Genomic DNA, 20952 nt, shown 5'->3' with positions numbered 1-20952 from the left:
TTACATTTGTGTCACTGACGTTCACTTTGGACAGAGACTCTCATGTTCAGTAAAGAAAATTATGTTGGTCAATTGAAAATGTTTTTTTTCTGCCATCCATTATTTAACCAGTAGTTAAGTCCACGCTCATTGGGAGAAACCTAAACATTGAAAGGATAAATTGAAAAGATAACATTATTTATTGCAAGCAGAGCAAAAAAATGTAAATGAAGCAGTGCGCAGCCATGCTGTTGCTGTCAGGGCAGAAAGCCAGAGAGAGGGAAGGTGGAGGGTTAGTGAGAGCTTTTATCTATTTGGAATTGTCACACGAGACACTTTCCAAGTCACCTAGGACAGTGCAAGAGAGGTTACACATTACACCAAAATCTCCTTTGCAAGAGTGACTTGGCCAAGAAAGCAGCAGAGATGTGATATAAGATGTCATAATGAGTGTCTTGTATTTCGGTGACCTCAATTTGTTACATGAAAGAGTAAAAAACAAAAAACAAACAAAAAAACCCTCTCCCTGTATGATGCAGTTTAGTTCTACACCACTACATACAACAATCACAATAAGGAACGTTTTTAAATTAATACCTCTCTGACAGTATCAATAAAAATTTGACATTATTAGTTTGGTTAATGTACAATTTGGTATACCGTTCTTGCATTGGATACTATTATGTTGTGCAAGTGGGGAAACGAATCAAACACACATAACTCTTGGCTCCTTTCATTGTTATAACAGCTCTCATAGTGTCAAAGGTTGTTGACTATACTGTTAGACATTTCACAGGCTTTTTGAACTTGAACTACGGTAACTTACTGCAGTGTCAAATCAATGTTTCTTTTCATTGTGGGTGCCGATGAGCCACACAAGTAAACAGGAGCGCTTTTGGCTTGCAGAAGAAGTAGACCAAGTGACCCTTATCTTACCAAGGCGTATAACTGACCGGGATGTTACTCTATTGCACACAACCCACAGTCAGGGTTTCATGAAAACAAAGCGCAACGTACATGTTAAATAAGACACACATTCAACGAACTACGGGTAACATAAACACACATGATCAATGTTGCGTTAATCCTTATTGTTCGTGAACATGAAGGATTAATGTCTTTATTACAGCAACAGTTCAACATTATATGGCACAATGAATGCTGGGAGGTACACGGCTTCACAATTCTGCTGAATGCAAAATACACTAATTCTCTGCGTGACATCAACCAAAATCCCATGATGCAGTGGAAACTAGTTAATTTCGACATAATCGTTTAGTATAGTAAGGCATGTGGTAAATAATTGTAGAATTTACAGGAATGTCTAACTGTGTAAGGGTGGGTAATGAAATCGTTATTTTTTTGGGGTGGGATACAGATCGAATTCAGTACCATGTTTCGGGACCTACGCACACCCTTGTGACTGTACGGGCAGCAGGACTTGAAGAGTTGGCCAATTGCCATGGGGCACTTGGATGCAGCAGTGCACGTACAAGTGCAATGACGTCCCTCGGTTCACTCACATTCACAACAAACCAGCATAGATTGACGGTATCCTGAAAAATCCATGAAAAGATCCAAAGACCTAACATCTTTGCCTCCGAGTAACGAAGCAGCGGAGTAGTGCTCGTCAGAGTCAGACAGCGCATGACGGAAGATCGGCAGCAATGTTAAACCATGGCAGAGCCAGAGGAGTGGAGTGTACTGATTGTAGATTCGCTGGAGCCGGGGACTAGTTGGACAGCGCTTCGGAATTAGCAGCAAGCTGGCCGGCCGGTCGGTGTGTCGGGAGGGGACGTCCTTCGCGTTGACGGCAATCAGTGGGCGCAAGTAAGCGTTTAGGAAAGCTGGCAGGGTGGCAGCAGACTGGTCCAAGTAGGAGTGCATCGTGGGGCACACCAGAGCAGGCTGTCCATCCACAGAGCGCGGAAAGGAGCCACAGAAGTCCTACACAGGTGAACCCTGTACCAGCGAAGGTAGCTTTAGGCCAATGAGTGGTGAAGCAGGATACTACCAGACAGCTAAATTGTGTTTAGTTACTCTTTCGGGGTCGCAGAGTGTTCGATCAAGCAAGCCGAGTCTAACAAATGACTTTAAGGTCCGGCATTCATATAAGACAATCTTTAGTAAAGCGATAAAACTAAGTACAAAATAGCGAAAAACACCGGAGGAGGCACAGCAGCTTGCCAACAGTCCCTCCAATGTTATGTTGTAATACATACAGTATGTGCGTAGTTGAAAATCTTAATTTACATTAGTTATAATACGTCATACATCGTAACACAATTACTGTTTATCTTGTTTCTATGTGCAGTCCATTGCAAAGGAGGTTGCTTCGCACTTTATACTATACAGTGGGCGACTGGTTAGCACATCTGACTCACAGTTGTGAAGACCTGGGCTCAAATCCGGCCTTCCTGTCTGGAATTTGCATGTTCTCCCACACAAATGCACCAAAAATTGGTACCGTTGAGTACTGAATCAAATGTGAAAGGTACCCATCTTGTTGGTGAACCCCTACCTTGTGAAGTTCTGTGCAATCTTAATGTAAATCCTATAATATCAATGAAGTGGCAAATTAAATAAATCATAATCATCAATTGCTTTACTTGTGTGAGTACTGTTGAGTGTTCGCCATAAGATTTGCTCTTACCTGAGAACAAATGACAGAATGATCTTGAACAGGAGCATAAAAAGAGCAAAACACGTGTCTGGTTCATCCTTTGGTCTGCGCAGTTTTTGCCTCAGATGCTGAATTGACCAACGTTAATCCTGGTACTGGTCCTGCTTGTGTCCCAGTTTTCCATTTTCACGACCAAAGACGACAAACATCAGAATATTTTATGTTTCCAAGATTTTTCCACAAGATTACCATATCAGTCTGAGGTGTGTTAAGGGGGAATTTGTTCCGATAATAGGGTCAGAAATGGGTCAGGCCGACAATCTTAAATAATATTCAGTCATGACTAAGTTAATTGTGATGTGGGAGGGAATGTAGCCAAACAAAGAAGCGCCCTGAGGAACAATGAAGCAGTCACAAATAAAAACAAACATGTCCCAACCAATATCCTTTTTTGTATAAAAATGGGCACTCCAGACGGCAAGAGGAATTTTCCAAAGCAAGTCCTTTTTTGACGACATCACCATTCCATAACACTCCCGCCCTTCGGCAATACTCAGCAAACATCGGCGCAACATATCCGGAAGTGTTTGTTCTTCTTTGCTTTGTCAGATCACACGTGATCAAGAGAGATTTCTGCCTTGGGGCACTTTTTTCTAGATTGGCGGCAGATGACAATCTTTATGTGTGTGATGTTCAGTGTTGAGATTATCGGAGCACGCCACTAGGGATATCCCCATCCAATTTTTTTTACTCCCGATCTGATACCGATATTGCAGCCTTGAATTATGGCCTATACCGATATTGCTCCGATCCGATATCAGCAATAATCATACACACTTTACTTATTTTGTAGTATGGAATGTTACAAAAGGCTTGATCAAGTGATATTACTCAATAACACAATAATCCGCAATAGTAGGTATGAGAAAAATTCACCCATTTATTATTAACCAATGGGTTACATAAAGTAACTTTAAAAATAACAATGTACTACAATTGAATAAAATAAATAAAAATGATATTAGTAAATCCTGAAAAATAACAAAGAACGAAAAATATATATTCAAATTGAAATATAACCACTGTGTAACTTAAACATAAGCATATTCTACATTTGAATAGATGAAATGAAAAATAACCTCAATAACTGATTAATACAAATAATACTTTTAGAGTGCAAAATAAAGTTCAATTTGGTTATTTACTACATTTACATTGACATCTACATTACTATTCAATAGGTCCGTGATACTGGTGGTCTCCTCTTTCACAGGTAGTCACACTGGAGACTTGAACAGGCAGAACTCCTAGAATATGAAAAGCCCATAAATCCTGAACAAACTGGACAACATCCCCGTGGCTGTCACTGTGGTGGAGGACAATTACAATCAATAGATCAATTAAACATCTTGGAAATACTTTTAATGTTATCTGGACATTGATGGAACAGCATGGTGTCCTAGTGGTTAGCACATCTGACTCACAGTTTTGAGGTTTGGCATTCAAATCTCGCCTCTGGGCTTCCTGTGCGGAGTTCGCCTGTCCTCCTCGTGTTTCTGTGGCTTTTCTCAAGGTACTTCCTCCCATTAGTTTTAATACTAAAAGATTTTTTTAAATGTATTATTATGAACTGAATAATAATTAATTCACCAATAATTTAATAAAATAAAATATTGCTTAATGTGTATGTAAAATATTTTAATTTACTCATGTTTCACTGTACTCATTACAATTAATCAATTAATCAAGTTTTTAACTATACACATGAATACAACATGAATTAATTAATTTCAACATGAATTAACCCAAATTCAGGAGAAAAAAATGACTAAATTGCAACAAATAATACAGGACTGTTGACAATGTAACTGCTCGGCGGGCCAGATTAAAGAACGGAGCAGGCCGTCTGTGGCCCACAGGCCATACTTTACCTACCCGTAGCCGTTCGTCTCCATTCCTCCAGGGACAGCTTGAGGGCGAGCAATTAATGGTTTCCCACATCGTACTGACTTTCAGGCTCAAATGCTTGCGTAGCACCTGACTCTCCAGCTTTGTGAGGTGGGAAGCAGTAGATCTGTCCATGCAAATCAAAGCGCTATATAAAAGTTAGTCAGTCTTTGTGAGAACTTAATGTGAGTTCTTTCACTGACCTTGAAGGGCTCCGTGTGGATACACCAGCAGACACATTGAAACACGAATGACACATGAACATGAACATGGAACTCACATTTGTCTTCTATAAGAGAGGATTCTTTAAGAACCTCTGAAGGAGGTGGTGGAACAGTTCAATAAAATGACAAAAAAATATATATTTTTTTAAAAATCAATCGTGTGCCACATACTGTATATGTCTTGCATTTTTAAGAAAGTTGGCACGCAAGAATTTTTGTTGCATTTCATCGAAAGATTCACTGAGCAAGCAAAGTAATGTTACCGTTAATGTACTGTACTTATTTGGGATGTTGGCAGAATTTGTACTTTCATTTGTCAGTAATGAAAGTGCAGAATATTTATAAATGTTTTGACCACACTTTTGCACCATGCTTTTCCTTCCCATTAGTTGTTACTCATTTATTAAGCATTGGCTTATAAAACCAGACCTTAAACAACGGTATGGGTGTGTCCATCATACAGTCTAAAACTCATACCTGCGTTCTATTCCAGATGACTTTTCTTGTCTGTAATATCTTCCTTGTTGCCTGACTTACTGCATCTTTCACTGAGCCCCATCCTCAGATGGCTTCTGGCCTACATTTGCCTGCCGAGCTCTTGAGTGTATGTGCGTGTGTGTTGTGTGCCAAATCTCAGCATGGATTTACTGGCAGCGCACGCAGGCAATGGATGGATAGAGACAGCAGGAGCATGAACAACAATAACAAGCGTATTTTGTGTAGGTTTTAGTGAAAAGAAGGGGAAATGATCTAAATTCAAATAAAACACATTGAAATTGCATTGAAGGAAATGATATTCATCGCACATTATTAATTGACAAATTGATTGCCAATCTCCTTCCTGATTGACAAAAATGGAAATTTTTATCATTTCTTTTTTTGAGGTCCTATTTCAAATGTAAATTTCCAAAAATAATTTAGTTAGCTAGTCAATGTTTTGAACATAGCAATGCAGAGAAGGACCCTTGTTGCATTCAGAATTGCATGGCAGTAGTTCCTGTTGGTAGAAGTTAGACGTTGACGGTTCACATGTTGAGAATAAAATGGACAGCACACAAAGATGGTACTAAACATCATCTCTTAACAAAAAGGATTTTTAGTTTTAATGTAACGTATTATACCGGTGTATCAGGAATATATTGTTGACAGTATTTAGGCGTTCTAACCAAGCCTATAGGCTGTAAATAGAGACAGGACTGTTTCAACAGTACATTTGCAAAGCATCACAATAACATCGCTACAGTTACACGTAGAAATGCCAACATGTATGCATTTACCTTGCAGGAACATATTTTTACCTCAGTCTGTAAAGCCTGGTAGCTTTCATTATGCACGTGCAGTACTCAAGTCTGGCCCCATAGGAAAGCAATGTGAGTCCTGCCAATCAAGTCATTTTGTGGATTATTGTCCCAGTGTTGACAATTTAGCGACTTTGTTGCTATATTTAGTGACTTGTCTGACCCCTCTATTTTCCAAAAAGTGACTCTTGACAAATCTAGAGCCAATGAAGACCCTCTCCAGCTACGAGCAGGCTTTAGTAAACCGTTGAAATGGAATTTAAAAAGCAATCTTGTGAAAGCGATAAGACACTAAAGGGTATAAAAATAGATCCAAAGAATATATAAATAACTCAAATAGCATGTCTTTGTGGGGGAAAAAAATACCTGTACTACCTTTACCATTTTGTGTTATAAATATTCAATCATCTTCTGTACCGCTTATCCTCACTAGGGTCGCGGGCGTTCTGCAGACTATCCCATCCATCTTCGGGCGAATCCGGCTCCTCAGAACTGTGAGGCAGACATGCTAACCAGTCACCGCCGTGCCGCACTGTGTTATAAACAGAAGAATTCAATTTGCCCAGTACACAAGAAGTGATGACACTGTGTTCCAAGTTCATAGGTATAGTATTATGTGTTTCTGTTTATTTTCCTAAAGAGTCATTGTGAATTACAGTGAACATATTTTTTTAATTTATTAATAATCTATACATGTGGTCGGTTTTAATTGTTCCGGACTGCAAAACAGATACAGAGCGTTGTGGTATGCGACTGATAGTCTTTATTTTACAATGTAACAAATGAAAAACTCTGAATGGATCATGACAATGTTAGTTTCTATGATATTGAGGATGTTAATGAAAAAAAAAAAACAACAACAACCACACGCAACAACGATAACAGTAGCTATTTTGTTTTTATTTACTCAAAATGCAGCACTCCAAATTATTATGCACAACATTTTTAAAAATCCAATAAATAACTCAAATAGAAAAAACTTTCATATTTCTGTCACCACAGAGAGACCGTTTTAAAATACAAATGTGCAGATCAAGTTGCATGTTAACATAAGAACCGCTCTTTGATATCATCCTAACTCTCTGATCCATTGAAACTGTACTCTACCATATTGTACAGGTACTTTATAAAAAAAAAAACCTTTAGTAATAACATAATTCAATATAACTTAAACAATTAAACAGTTCTGCCTCTCATCCATAGTCAGTGAGGATAGGCTCCAGCACATTTGTGACCCGAGTGAGGATAAGCAGAGAATGGATGGATGGAGTTGACCAGTTTGTGCATCATAATTCAATGTCGCAATCCAGGTCAATGTGCTCTGCCCGTCCTAGCCACTGGGTGGCAGTGCAGTATAATACAGTCATGTAGTCATAAAGTAGAATATTCTTCTTCTACTACAACTACTACCACGACTACTACTACTTCTACTGTGAGTTACTCTGTAAAATGCTGTAATATTAGTAATTTTTTCATACAGGACAACAAATACTTGGCTGTGAGTTATATATGTCTAAATGTGTTGCTCCAACCTTTGTGTGCGACTGTTAATCCTAACTGCCAGCCTGTAAATTTGATTTTCCATGTATGTTAGCATTAAGCTAAACAGACTTTCATAGCCCTACGTAGTGATTTAAATTGCACAATGTGTCTTTGTTTTATGTTTAGTTTGACAGTAACCTTCAACTGGGAGTGGCACTAAACAGCTTGAAGCCTCTTTTTGATGAATTGTTCACTATTTGCCAAACTGCTGCTTATTGTGAAGTGAGTTGAAAAAAAAAATGTCACTCTGTCACCTCCTTGCAAATGTTGCAGCTTTGTTTGGTTCGATCTAAATGGACATAAGCAAAAAGTGTCCTAGAAAAACTAAAAACTCAAATCTTTATTTCACTTAAATCGTAATTTGGAACACCATGGTAACTGCAACATTTTACATGGATCAAATGAAACCATAAACCACATGCAGATAAGAAACTGGTAATCCAGTAGTGCGCTTTGGTGAGGTGTGTTTGTGCCTTTAAATACATACATAATAAAACAATATACAGTATTTCATGATGATTTATCATAATGCAAATTTAATGATTATATGTTAATTCATAGACAGTTCATATTTAAACATTACATCTACAGTTAATATAAAAAGTCTACACACTCCTGTATGAATGGCAGGTTTTTGTGATATAAAAAATGAGACCAAATGATTAAAAAAAAAGTAAAAAAAAAAGAAATTCGACCATCAATTTCACTTATAACTTGTAACAAATGGAATTTTTTTTTTAATCTTTTCAAGAGGGGAAGTAAAAATAACGGAAATAATGTGGTTGCATAAGTGTGAACACCCTGTTATAACTGTTCAGAATTAACCAATCACATTCAAACTCATGATAAATGGGCGTCAGCACACACCTGCCACCATTTAAAGTGCCTCTGATTAACCCTGAATAAAGTTCAACTGTTTCTTTGCTTTCAAGCACAAGCTTGAAGGTTTTGTGCTAAGACGAACTACTATTTAGAACTGTTCATAATTCCTTCCACCTTGTCTCAGGTGCCAGTTACAGTTGGAGAAAACCAGCCCTCAAGCCTGATGCGGCCACCCCCACGCTTCACTGTAGTTATGCTGTTCTTTGGGTGATAACCAGTGTTGTGTTTGGGCCAAAAATACCTTTTGGAATTAAGAACAAAAACTTCAACCTTGGTTTCATTGGATCCTACATATGTCGGAAAATACGTTACAGTCTGATGAAACCAAGGTTGAATTTGCCTCAGTTTATTTTTACTTCCCCTCACGAAAATATGTTTTTTGGGTTTTTTTCAATTGAGTTGTACAGGTAATAGATTACATTAAAGGTGGAAAACGTTTAGAAATTATTTACCTTGGTCTCATTTTTTTTTTCTTACCACGAAAACCTAGCATTTGCACAGGAGTGTAGACTGTTTATATTCCCTGTAAATATTAATCTCTGTCCAATGAAATTCCTCTATCTGCAAGTAATCATTTTTTCCCCTTTTTCATAATTACGCTCTCTGGATTCTGCTGTGTGTACTGTTGCCAAAGAAGCTAGTTGGAACTTTAACACCACAAATATCAGTTTACATAGCAGACTTGCAATGCTGGAATCTCCAGGTGGAATGAAGACTCTTAGTAAAGTGTTTTCTGTCAAAATGTGCTGTTCTTTTTGTTGAAACTCGCCAACCTCATTTCCCTCTTTTTGAAGAAGCTCACATTTTAGCTGCATGGTTAGCTCGGGTTGGGAGACAAGTGAAGTGCTACAAACAGGATGCATCAAAATAAAGAACGTAAGTGGCCGGATGTGTAGCATGTACTGTAATTGAAATTACAGTTTCTTTAACCATCAGTTTCCTTTCTCTGTGGCCCTTTTGAAGAAAACATTTTTAAAAATTACATTTTATGGCATAATACATGAAAGGAGATAAAAATAAAATGATGAAAAGGAAAAAAATAATTAGTTTTTGGTTACTCAAACCATTATTAATCAGACATGACATTAAAGCTTCCAATCATCATTTTCAAATATACCGTTGTTCCCCTTCAATTGAAGGCCGGAGCAGTTACAATTAGTGCTGCAAGTAATGATTGTGATATTATATATCTGTCGATTATTTTTCGATTAATCAGTCTGCTTTCATGGAGGACTACACAAATCGGACAATATTTACTGTTGAGAGGCTGAAATTTGGACAATTTTAAGTGAAACAAGGTCTCTAAACGATTAATCGATTATCAAGATCGTTATCGATTAATTTGACAATCGATTAGCTGTTGATTATTATTCTATTCATACTATACTATTCATTATCTATTCATCATACACATTTTTTTTTAACCTTTGTCATGCCATGCCACATGCCTAGCCATGTGTCTGTGAAAATAGCAATTTTCCAACAAGGTGAATAAATTAAACACGATATGAAGGACAACACCACAGACGGACCCACGCTACCTTGACATCAAGCCCGGCGGTCTTTTTTGGTGGTGGTGGTTGTGGGGAATGAACACAAAAGCAACACAATTAAAGCTGAGGCACGTTCACAGATGTGAATATATTTTGTTTGTTGACATATCATTGATGACATTAATCTCTATAAAGTACAATGAATGAGGTGAGCGTGTCCAACTATCAAGGGGTGTGATACGTTGGATTAATTTAAGTTGATTTTGAAGATGAAAACAAAACAATCAACAATAAATAATGAAACACTTAACACAAGTTTTGCATGTTCAAAAAGGAGTGGGATGAAATCCAGACTTAAAGCTTCCTATGTAGCAGAAATTGGCATGTAAAGGAGACTTGACATGGAGGCACGACGCCATCTTGTTGCTCCACCCAATGTGCGTAGGTATGGTGAACGGAAGACGTGCTCGATTCACACGCAAAGGGGGCGCTGCTAACATTTACAGCCATGTCAAAAAGTCGAAGAACGTGGGCTGCTTATTAATGACGTAGCTTCTTCTTGTCTGCAGCAGAGATGAGGCTCTGAGGACAAAGGGTGTGGCAAAAAAAATAAAAAATCAACTGCAGTGTGGTGACTGTAAACGTGACTCAAAAAGCAACAGCGTACACAGATTCCCAGCCAGTAGTCACTGCGCTCCACGTCGCTTCCCTTGATCAATTATTCAACTTCAAATGTAATCTAACGGAATAATTTTACGAAACAGCTTCTCAAAACAGAATGGGAATAACAGCAGCGACTTACTCCCAGACAGACCGTATCACCTTCCACTCATACACCTGCTGTTCATGGATGGATGCTCACAGAACCTTCTGGCATGTGCTTTACTAAAACATCCGTCCTAACAGGAATTATATCAGGCAGTTGACTGGCGTTGCAAATGTAACGATGTGTCAATATGTTCAGTCATAATAACGGCTTGAATTCATTGTAAGAAAACAGCCACATGAAACATTGACACATTACAATATGTTTCCAGCATTTATACAGCAAGGAAGCGGCCTTAGCATCCCCGAGTTCCTATGAATATACAACCCCAATTCCAATGAAGTTGGGACGTTGTGTTAAACATAAATAAGAACAGAACACAATGATTTGCAAATCATGTTCCACTATATTTAATTGAATAGACTACAAAGACAAGATATTTAATGTTCAAACTGATAAATGTTATTGTTTTTAGCAAATAATCATTAACTTGGAATTTTATGGCTGCAACACGTTCCAGAAAAGCTGGGACAGGTGGCAAAAAAGACTGAGAAAGTTGAGGAATGCTCATCAAACACCTGTTTGGAACATCCCACAGGTGAACAAGCTAATTGGGAACAGGTGGGTGCCATGATTGGGTATAAAAGGAGCGTCCCTGAATTGCTCGGGCGAAGTTCACCTCTTTGTGAACAAGTACGTGAGAAAACAGTGGAACAGTTTAAGGACAATGTTCCTCAACGTACAATTGCAAGGAATTTAGGGATTTCATCATCTACGGTAAACAATATTGTCAAAAGGTTCAGAGAATCTGGGGAAATCACTGCATGTAAGCGGCAAGGCCGAAAACCAACATTGAATGCCCGTGACCTTTGATCCCTCAGGCAGCACTGCATCAAAAACCGACATCAATGTGTAAAGGATATCACCACGTGGACTCAGGAACACTTCAGAAAACCAATGTCAGTAAATACAGTTCGGCGCTACATCCGTAAGTGCAATTTGAAACTCTACCATGCAAAGCAAAAGCCATTTATCAACCACACCCAGAAACGCCGTCGGCTTCTCTGGGCCCGATCTTATCAAAGATGGCCTGAAGCAAAGTGGAAAAGATTTCTGTGGTCCGACGAGTCCACATTTCAAATTTCAAATATCTTGTCTTTGTAGTGTATTCAATTAAATATAGGTTGAACATGATTTACAACTCATTGTATTCTGTTTTTATTTATTTTTAATACAACGTCCTAACTTCATTGGAATTGGGGTTGTACAAAATCCACCAAAAAAACACACACACAAAAAACAAAAATAAAGTTTTTTATTATTATAAAGCATTAAAGGTGGAAAACCTTAGACCACGGGTGTCCAAACTACAGCCAGGCCCACCATTCATTTTTTAGTGGCCCACCTGCATATACAAAAAAATAACATTTGAAACAGCCCACAAAGCTATTGGGTGTGGGTGTTGAAAAACTGAGCGGGTTGCAACACCCACATCCCCCATGGGTGGGACGCCCCTGACAACTACTCCCAATAATAATACATTGGTTTTATATAGTTTTTAGATATTCAAAGAAACTATTTACAACAAAAACAGTAACAAAATTTCACTTCATAATGCCTCGTGAATAAAGGTAATTCAGTTTCAGAAGCCAAAAATGCTTTCCTCCACTTTCTGCTCTGTCTCAAGGCCGGATTTGCGAACATATCACATTAATGATTATGAATTATCCTCAAGTAAACACTGATTTGAAGATTGTCAATTTAGTACAGATTGCAAAATGTTTTTGTTCTCAATAAGGAGATCTGCTCAGGGCATGAGCAGATCTATTCTAATAGGATACAGAGCGGCTGGCCACCCCAAAATCCAAAACTATTTACCTAATCACCTTTCACGGACAGCTGTGATGTAGCAGTTTCTCAAAATAACTAGTGATGCACCAAAATGAATATTCGAGACCGAAACCGAAAACCGTAACTGGAAAGGCCAAAAGCCGAAACATCGAAGGATATTATCAATCGATCAATGAATCAAACTTTATTTGTAAGCGCTTTTCATCCAAAAAATACAACACAAAGCACTTTAAAGCAATTAAAATATAAAAACAAATCATTCCAACCAATTATTAATGATAAAACCATGCCAATTATTAGTAAAATAGCATTAATGGCTATGACTGCAGAGCTGCCAACCAATGGAAATTCACTTCCAGAACACTCTGAATTTCCAGACTTTTAAAATTATGGCAAGAACATTACCGCGGGACAGTTATTGCAGTATATTATGTTATAGGAGTAAAAAAAAAAAAGAAAACGCATACAGTTCAATATCCCAACGTAATCATTACTCTATACTCATAATCGTTAACAAATTATAGTTCTGGTTTGATTATAATACGGATTTATTGCATCACCGTAGCGGATGCATTTGGAGCCAAATGTCTTCTCTTGCATGCGCTTTTTGTATTTCCTGCATAAACTATTGCTGCTGAAATGATGCACATTTCCCCATTGTGGAACTAATAAAGGTTATCTTATACTATAAAGATTTATTATATCCATGTACTTTTAAATTATAGGGTCATTTTCTCAACTGACGTAGCAGCGGTGACGTACTAATTGGTTTCCGGCTTCCGGTCCCTGTGTTTATGCAGCTGTCTAGCGTTATCGTGGTACTTATCTAAAAGTGGAGTATATTCGCTGTTATGGAGGCGCTGATTATGGACTTATGCCGCGTTGACAACGGACATGAGGTGCACGTTCACCTCCGCGGTTTGTCATCGTATTTAGCCACATTGGCTGTAGCTGGTAGGTAGCTGGGGCGGCGCTAAATAGCCTGCAATAAGTATTCCACCCCCGAGCAGGAGAAACCAGAGAGCTTGGGCAACAATAAAGACGCTCCGTTCGGGCTGGTAGCCGCTAGCATGATGATGGAAAAGCCACGCAGTTCCCATAATTCATTGCGACATACAAATTTGAATTATTACAGTAAAAAAAAGATGTTCATCTTTGATATTACACGTTCATCATTGTTTAGTCTAATGGCGGCACAGTGCATGACTGGTGAGCACATCCGCCTCACAGTTGTGAGAACCTAGGTTCAAATCTGCTCTCTCCTGCATGGAGTTTGCATGTTCTCCCCGTGCCTGTGTGGACTTTCTCTGGGTAATCTGGTTTCCTCCACATCCCCAAAACATGCATGGTAGGTTAACTGAAGACTCTACATTGCCCGTAGGTGTAAATGATTGCTTGTCTGTATGTGCCCTGCAATTGGCTGACGACCAGTTCCGAGTGTACCCCGCCTCTCGCCCAGAGTCAGCTGGGATTGGCTCCAGCCCGCCCACCACCCAAGTGAGGATAAGCGCTATGGACAATGGATGGATGGATGTTTACTCTAATGTGCAAACACTCGCGCACCTGTTGTTATCAACATAATATTGAGAAACTATAAATGAAATTCAACAAAAATACAGTGAACTGCCAAAGTGGCAAAAGTGGTGCATAATGGGGTTAAACCAAACATTTTCTGGAAAATGTGCCTCAAAAGTCAAATGAAACCTGGCGCTCCAAACCATGTGAGACTTCAGCAGTAACGCTCTTCTTCATTACTTAGTGTATTAGGTAACTAACAATGTGAATTGCGGTTAATGTCCAAACGAACGTTTGCCCCCCAAAAGTGATACGAATGGAAAATACGAATGCTATCATACCAAACTGATCTAAACACCTTCAACGAATAAACAATTTCATCCACGTTTTAACTCAATCCGTCTGAAATGCATGATCAGATCATGAAATCAGCTTCCCAGGTGCATACGGCATTATTTCCATGCAATCAGGAGTAGATGACACGCTTGTATCCCTTTTGTGAAAAATTCAATCAAGGATAACGTTAGGTTGATAAAGCAGCTTATTGTTGGCGGGTATAAGCCCACTATTCCCTCAGTCTGTCTGCCTCTGTCTGCCATGGGGGCACAGTGTACAGACAGTGTGTATGGAGGAGCAGAACAATGGAGAAGCAAGCCTGAAACCCCTCCGAGTTTATCTGCGACACCCTAAGTCAATTCAGGTAATTTTTTGTTCACCAAGCTGAACAGATAAAATACGATTTGGATGCAGAGGGCTGGTGGGAAAAGGAGAGACTAGGCTTACAAAAGCATTACATAAGAGAATTGCTAAAGCAGCAGATTAGCAGCACAGTGGGGGTTGAAGTTAAAATCCATATTTTTTAAATTGACAACAGGACAGAAATCTCTCTCGGAATCCACTTTGAAGTAGGATCACGTCGGCACATCATATACACTCCCCGGCTAAACCATTAGGTACATCTGCATTGCTAAAGTCCAATACAGGAACTGTATCGAATATTCTTTGCAGTGGTATGCATCATGGCATACTAGCAACCCTAACTAAAGTAATAAATCCATCCATCCATTATCTGAGCCGCTTATCCTCGCAAACAAAATATAAAAACATACTGCATCGCTGACTTTGTCAATTAAAATCAAATCAGGCAGCTCTTCTATTGGGTTTTATTAGATTATGCATATATACATAATTGTGTCTGCTGAGTACACCTTAATTGCCAAGGCAATTCTCCCAAAGGGGGTAAGATGAGCCAAATAAGCCCCGAATCAAAAGCAATACAGAAAATGCCCCAAACGAATTTCCAGGGTTACAAGGATTTGAAACACTAGCCATAGTCCATGTTGCAGAGTCATGCAGGAATGCATTCAATCATGTCCGAACTTAAACATTGTGAAATGTACATTAATAAAAGCTGCAGCAAGTGAGAGCAAAAAATCTAAACTGAATGGTCACACAGTTCCTCCATCATGTTTAGCACTATTTCTGTCTTGCATACAGGTTTAAGCAATTGTCAATGAGCTAAAATAGCTATGGTGCGATAGATCAGAGATAAATATGAATCGATCGTGAAGGTCGAAGAAAAATATTGCAAACGCCGATGAAGAAATGCTTCAAAAACGATTTCCCGAGACGTGTATCAATCGTTTCATTTGTGTCATCTTTAACGGTGCAGAAGGTTCACTGAGGTCAAGCACATAACGTACAGAGCTGTCATGGTCACGCTCTCAACATTACACTGTGCTGCTCTCAAGTCATGCAGGTGAACGCACACACAGTGGCAAAGGCAATGGTACTACACAACCTAGCCACAGTCAGTAACAAGTGGTTCATTAGGTTTCAGAAGCTCGTGTTGCTAACCGGCTGTTAAATCATTTCTTTATCAGTATAAGCAAAGCAACTTTTGTTCCAAAAGTTTGAAATGTATCTAATGCCTGTGCTTTTGTAATAGTGAACAGAGAGGAGGATCACTGTAAGCGCCTGAAAGTTATTATTACTCCAATATTATTATGATTTGGAAGGGACTGCATATAGCAGTCACTTATCACATTTAATTTATCATCTTAAATGTTACTGCAACATTTCATGCATGTTGAATGAAATTTGGGGGCAACTGTGACTCAGGTGGTAGAGCGAACTCACCGAAGGGTTGGCAGTTCGAATCCCGACTGACTGTCTGCTGTCGATGTGTCCTTGGGCAAGACACTGAACCTTAAATTGCCTCCATGTCGTCAATGTAAAAGACAAACTGTTCTCAATTGCCTGACTTGGTTAAACAAAGGAAATTAGATTCATCGTTGGCAAACGATATTAAACTTTTCAATATTAAGTGATTCTTTCGAATTGACCGAACAGGTACCAGCAAATCAAAGGCTGACTAAGTTAAAAACAACTTGCGTCGTAGAAACCCGTTTCAATGAATCATCCCTTCCAACTTTTCCACACGGCGGCCCATTCTGAGCGAACCACCAACTTTGTGTCTTAAAGCACCACCAAGGGCCTTCACGAGCACACCCCAGCACAGCTGACTAAATTGCTCTGGAGTTCATGTCGGACGGTGCAAGGTGCCGCAGCCTGATAAGACCAAAAGCCAAAGTTTTGCATAAGGAGCCAAACTAGGAACCGTTACGAAACGAGCACCACTGGCCGTCCATTGTCGAACGGCATTGTTCGGAGAGAGGCAGGGGACGTGCAGGTGATGGCGGCGGCCGCGAATCCCTCTCAGATCCCGAGAGCCTAACCCGTGGACATGAAAGCACAACGTCACAAGTTAGGGTCTCAGGGACGGAGAGAGACACATCTCCACATGGACTACACGTCCTCTAAGCCCCTCACACTGTCGCTGTCCTCCCGCTTTGTTAGCAAACTGAAACTAGTTGTGAAGTCAAAAGAGGACGGAGTGGCGAAGCAATGCTGACTCTCGCATGCGCCAATAAAAGGCTTGCAGTTTTGCCAATTACGCTGGCGCATACATTTTTGTATCCAGATAAATTACGCCCAGTGATTCCTAACTTCGCTGTCCCTGTATACATTGTGAGCGTATACAGTAGCAAGTGCAACAACCGCCTGCCAGACACACCATTGGCCTGACTACCCCCCCTCCTTCCAACACTTTCACTCTCTGTCCCTCCCCTTCCCCCTCCTCAGCTGAACAATACAGCACTTTAAAAATGCCTCCTTCCATCAGGTACCGAGTCTGCTGCTGCTGCAACAGCATACCAAAGATCTTCTACTTATTCTATAAGATTGGAATCAAACGATGTTAAGTGATGTGGATGACAAAAGCCTGAAACGATTCCCGGAAGTGAGAACTCGAAATCGGATTGCACAATCTCCCAAATATAGCAGAGTATCTGCCTGGCATGTTTAACACCGCTGCTAAACCTTTCAACGCATGCTCCATCAGCGCTTCTTCAGCGAGGTTCTGATGCACTGCTAAGCACAGGCAAGCCAGATCACAGAGCTCTAGGGTTCCATCATGCAACCACAATCTTCTAAAGCACAGGAAACAGATGGGAAGCTGATATGGAAGTGGTGAGGAAGAGTGTTCCTCCCGTAGTCACTCACCTGCTTTTGAAACGGGCGATTCCTGCTTTTTCGTCTCCTAGCTCACTTTCCTGCTCAGAAGAGGATGAAAGAAAAACAGGCAAAGAGAGAAAGCTCAGATTTAAAGTTAAAGCAGCACACCAAGGAGATTCCAGGTAGCATCGACAGAAGATTTTGTTTGAGTAATAATGACTTCACCAAAAGCAGAACCATCGTTTCAAGCAAACTGCTCACAGTCAGAGAGTGATGGCAGAAGCAAGAAAGAGAGATGGGTGATAGACCGAGTCGGAATGAACCATGTGTACGCTCTCTCTCTCTCCTCCCGCTATCGGTGGTGCCTCTCTCTCTCTCTCTCTCTCTCTCTCTCTCTCTCGCTTTCTGTCTCTCTCTCCTTTCTCTCTCTCGCTCTCTCCCTCACACACGAAAAGGGAGAGAGGGAGACTAGGCGATGTAATTCCTCTTTCTGGAAAATAGATGGAAGTGATACACAAGCGCAAGATGTTGAGAAGGGGGAGTTTGAATGGCTGAGTATCAAGCAACAGCATGAGCGCTTGCAGCCCGGGCGGGTGCACAGGGCCAGTGAAGCATACCAGTATGCAGCCTCACTCACTGAGCGGACACACACACACACACACACACACACTTTTACCTTCCTTGCACCAGCGCCTAATTTTGTGTCTGAACTTGAACGTCTTAAGGCAGGTTGGACAGACACACACACACACGTCAATAAACACAAGTACACAAATCTCTTGTCCAGCTTGGATTTTGCTCTTCCTCATCGCTTTCTTTCATTGTTTTGTTTTTTTCTCTTTTTTCGATCAGAAGTGGAAAAGAAAGACGACAGGGGAAAAAAAGCTCCTGGACAAATCCTCCCCTTTTTCATCCTAGTACTGTATTTGTCTTTAGAATCCCCCCGTCATAATTTTCCTCTTCACATTTATTGGCAAAGAGAGGAAACATTAAAAAACCGAGAGAAAGGGAGAAGCAATATCATCCATTGATTTGCCCCACAGCTGTAATCAGTTCCAGCTAGAGGCCCACTCTTTCTTCCCTATCAGATGAGCGAGGGAAAGGGGTAAGGTGAGAGAGAGAAGGAGAAGGGGGTGGACCTTGACTTGTTTTTTTCCCCACCTTACCATTGTCAGTTTTGCACCCTTGAAGGAAATCCCCTGCTCCCTTTTGCAAACACGATTTGTTTCTTTTTCTTTCTTTCCTACATTCCGTCTTTCTTTCCGTTCTTCCATGGGCCGACATCAATCCCATTATCCCTTCAGAGAGTGAGGGAGAGGGCCACAGAAACATTGCTACATGATGTGCTTTGGCTTATAGAGGCTACATATAATCTCCACTGGCTCCCCCAGGCTTTGGTGTGAAGAGAGAGAGAGAGACAGACAGAGAGAGGGAGAGAGGGAAATGAAGAGAGGAAGGAGAGAAAGAGGAGAGAGGATGGGGGAGGGACAGATGGAGCAGAAAGGGAGAGTAGCGACACGCAACCAACTGTAGCCTTAAATCAGCGACGGAGGCAAAGAGAGACTTTGGAGCAGAGGGGGGTAAAGTCATGAAGACAAGGGTTACCCCCCTTTGAAAACCAATCGTCAACTGATGTGTGTGGGGGGCGGGGAGGGGGTATTTGGACCCCCCCCCTCCCAGGTGGATGTTCGCCCCCCCCCCCACTTGCACGCCACTGAGATCACACTGCCCTTTTTCTATTCTTCTCGTCCTCCCTGCCTGGCTGCCTGACCGACTGGGTGTGTCTGCATCCGAGCTCATCTTGAAGCCTCTTCACCGGAGGTCCACATAGGGCGCTGTCCTCTTCAGGCAGCTGCATTTAAGTACAGAAAATTGCATCTGAATCGATGGCACGCCCCCTACACTCTCATGCTAAAACTCACTGACGTTCCCAGTTTGAAAATCACCCTGGCTGCTGACACATATTTGCGTGCGCTTGCTCACACACAGGTAAATAGAGACAGATAGCGGAAGAGTGAGAGAAGACAGCTTCTCTCATTTATCACTTGCTTTGTGTCCAAATAGAGCACGTCTTGGGTGACATGCTAATATTAGCAGCTTTGATGGTAAGAGCCTGCAGCAAACAGACGAAGTGTCACACATGCCTGCGTATGCACAAACACACATACATTTTGTATTCTATGATGCATTGCATCTAGATTCCTACAGCCAGTGATGTCGAAATTCAATTTGCAAGAATTTGGTTGTAAATTCAGATAGAGAAATGTATTTACTATTTTTGCTGTTTGAGTCACAAAAGGAACAATTCCCCCTGCACCAAATTCTAAACGGACAGAGTCCTGTCTGTCTGGTCTTAGTGGACAGAAACACAAACATGAATACTGTACGACACTCCACAATTCTTTAGTTACCTGTTCAACCTTGGAAGATGGCTTCTCACTACTGAGTGCTCTTCTACATTTACTGTAGATGTGTTTGACTTTGTGCGAAATTGCAGCAAAATGTAAATGATTGCTCCTATTTTCTCTTATTTCCACGAATTCATCTTTCATCCTTAACTAATATAAAAGCAGCAGCAACCGTTCAGTAACACATTCTCACATCAGCTGCATTCAGGTAACTGAAGACGAGTCACAATTGATTTACCGATTTCATTTCAGCCCTGCCTAAGCATTTGTTATCTGCTGCTGATGCCAGGGATCAGTCGGGCAGGCCAAATAGCACATCAGCGGAGACCCAGTTCTGTCACGACATCCCACACACTGGACAAAACAGCAGCAGGAATGCAAACACGCACACAACAGCAGGACTGCAGCGGTCTGAGATATAATAACACAAGCATACGGGCTGGAAATGCATGCAGTGGGGCACAGGCCGGGAATCTGGAGAAAAAAAAACAGTTGGCCTGAGTGATTGATTGACATGTGTCACTTCTGATTGACGTAATGGTGTGGGGGTCATTAGACTATAGCTAAGGAAACTAGGATAAAGATGACAGAAGATACTCAATTGGAGTTTCAAATTCAATTTCCACCTGTAGCCAAATCACTGAGTGAATTGCAAAACATGTTCATTTTTGTGACTTAAAACATGTTTTATTGTTATTGTTAAATTGACCTCCAATTATTTGTCTACATCTGCAGGAAGCCAAATATGGTTCCTCACCCCAAAAAGGGTCAAGGAAGGAAGTCAATTGACTTGAATCGCGCTGAAAACTCAGAAGGATAAAGACCCAAAAACCCATCCGTTTTCTGTAATGTTTATCCGCACTCGGGTCAGAGGCGCGCTGAAGCCTATCCCGGCTGACTTTGGGCAA

At 40.5% G+C, this 20952-nt stretch overlaps 1 long non-coding RNA gene across 1 annotated transcript; it reads right to left on the bottom strand.

The window, feature by feature from the left end:
- Positions 1 to 530: 530 nt before the first annotated feature.
- On the bottom strand, positions 531 to 19203 carry LOC133481752 (uncharacterized). The gene is made up of 3 exons (XR_009789595.1): positions 17685 to 19203; positions 4538 to 10570; positions 531 to 4200 (listed from the first exon to the last, which is right to left on the bottom strand). It is a non-coding gene; the product is annotated as an uncharacterized LOC133481752 (long non-coding RNA).
- Positions 19204 to 20952: the final 1749 nt, after the last annotated feature.

Source organism: Phyllopteryx taeniolatus, chromosome 8 (assembly GCF_024500385.1).
Source record: "Phyllopteryx taeniolatus isolate TA_2022b chromosome 8, UOR_Ptae_1.2, whole genome shotgun sequence".
NCBI lineage: Eukaryota > Metazoa > Chordata > Actinopteri > Syngnathiformes > Syngnathidae > Phyllopteryx > Phyllopteryx taeniolatus.
This window is presented reverse-complemented; position numbering and strand designations above follow the sequence as displayed.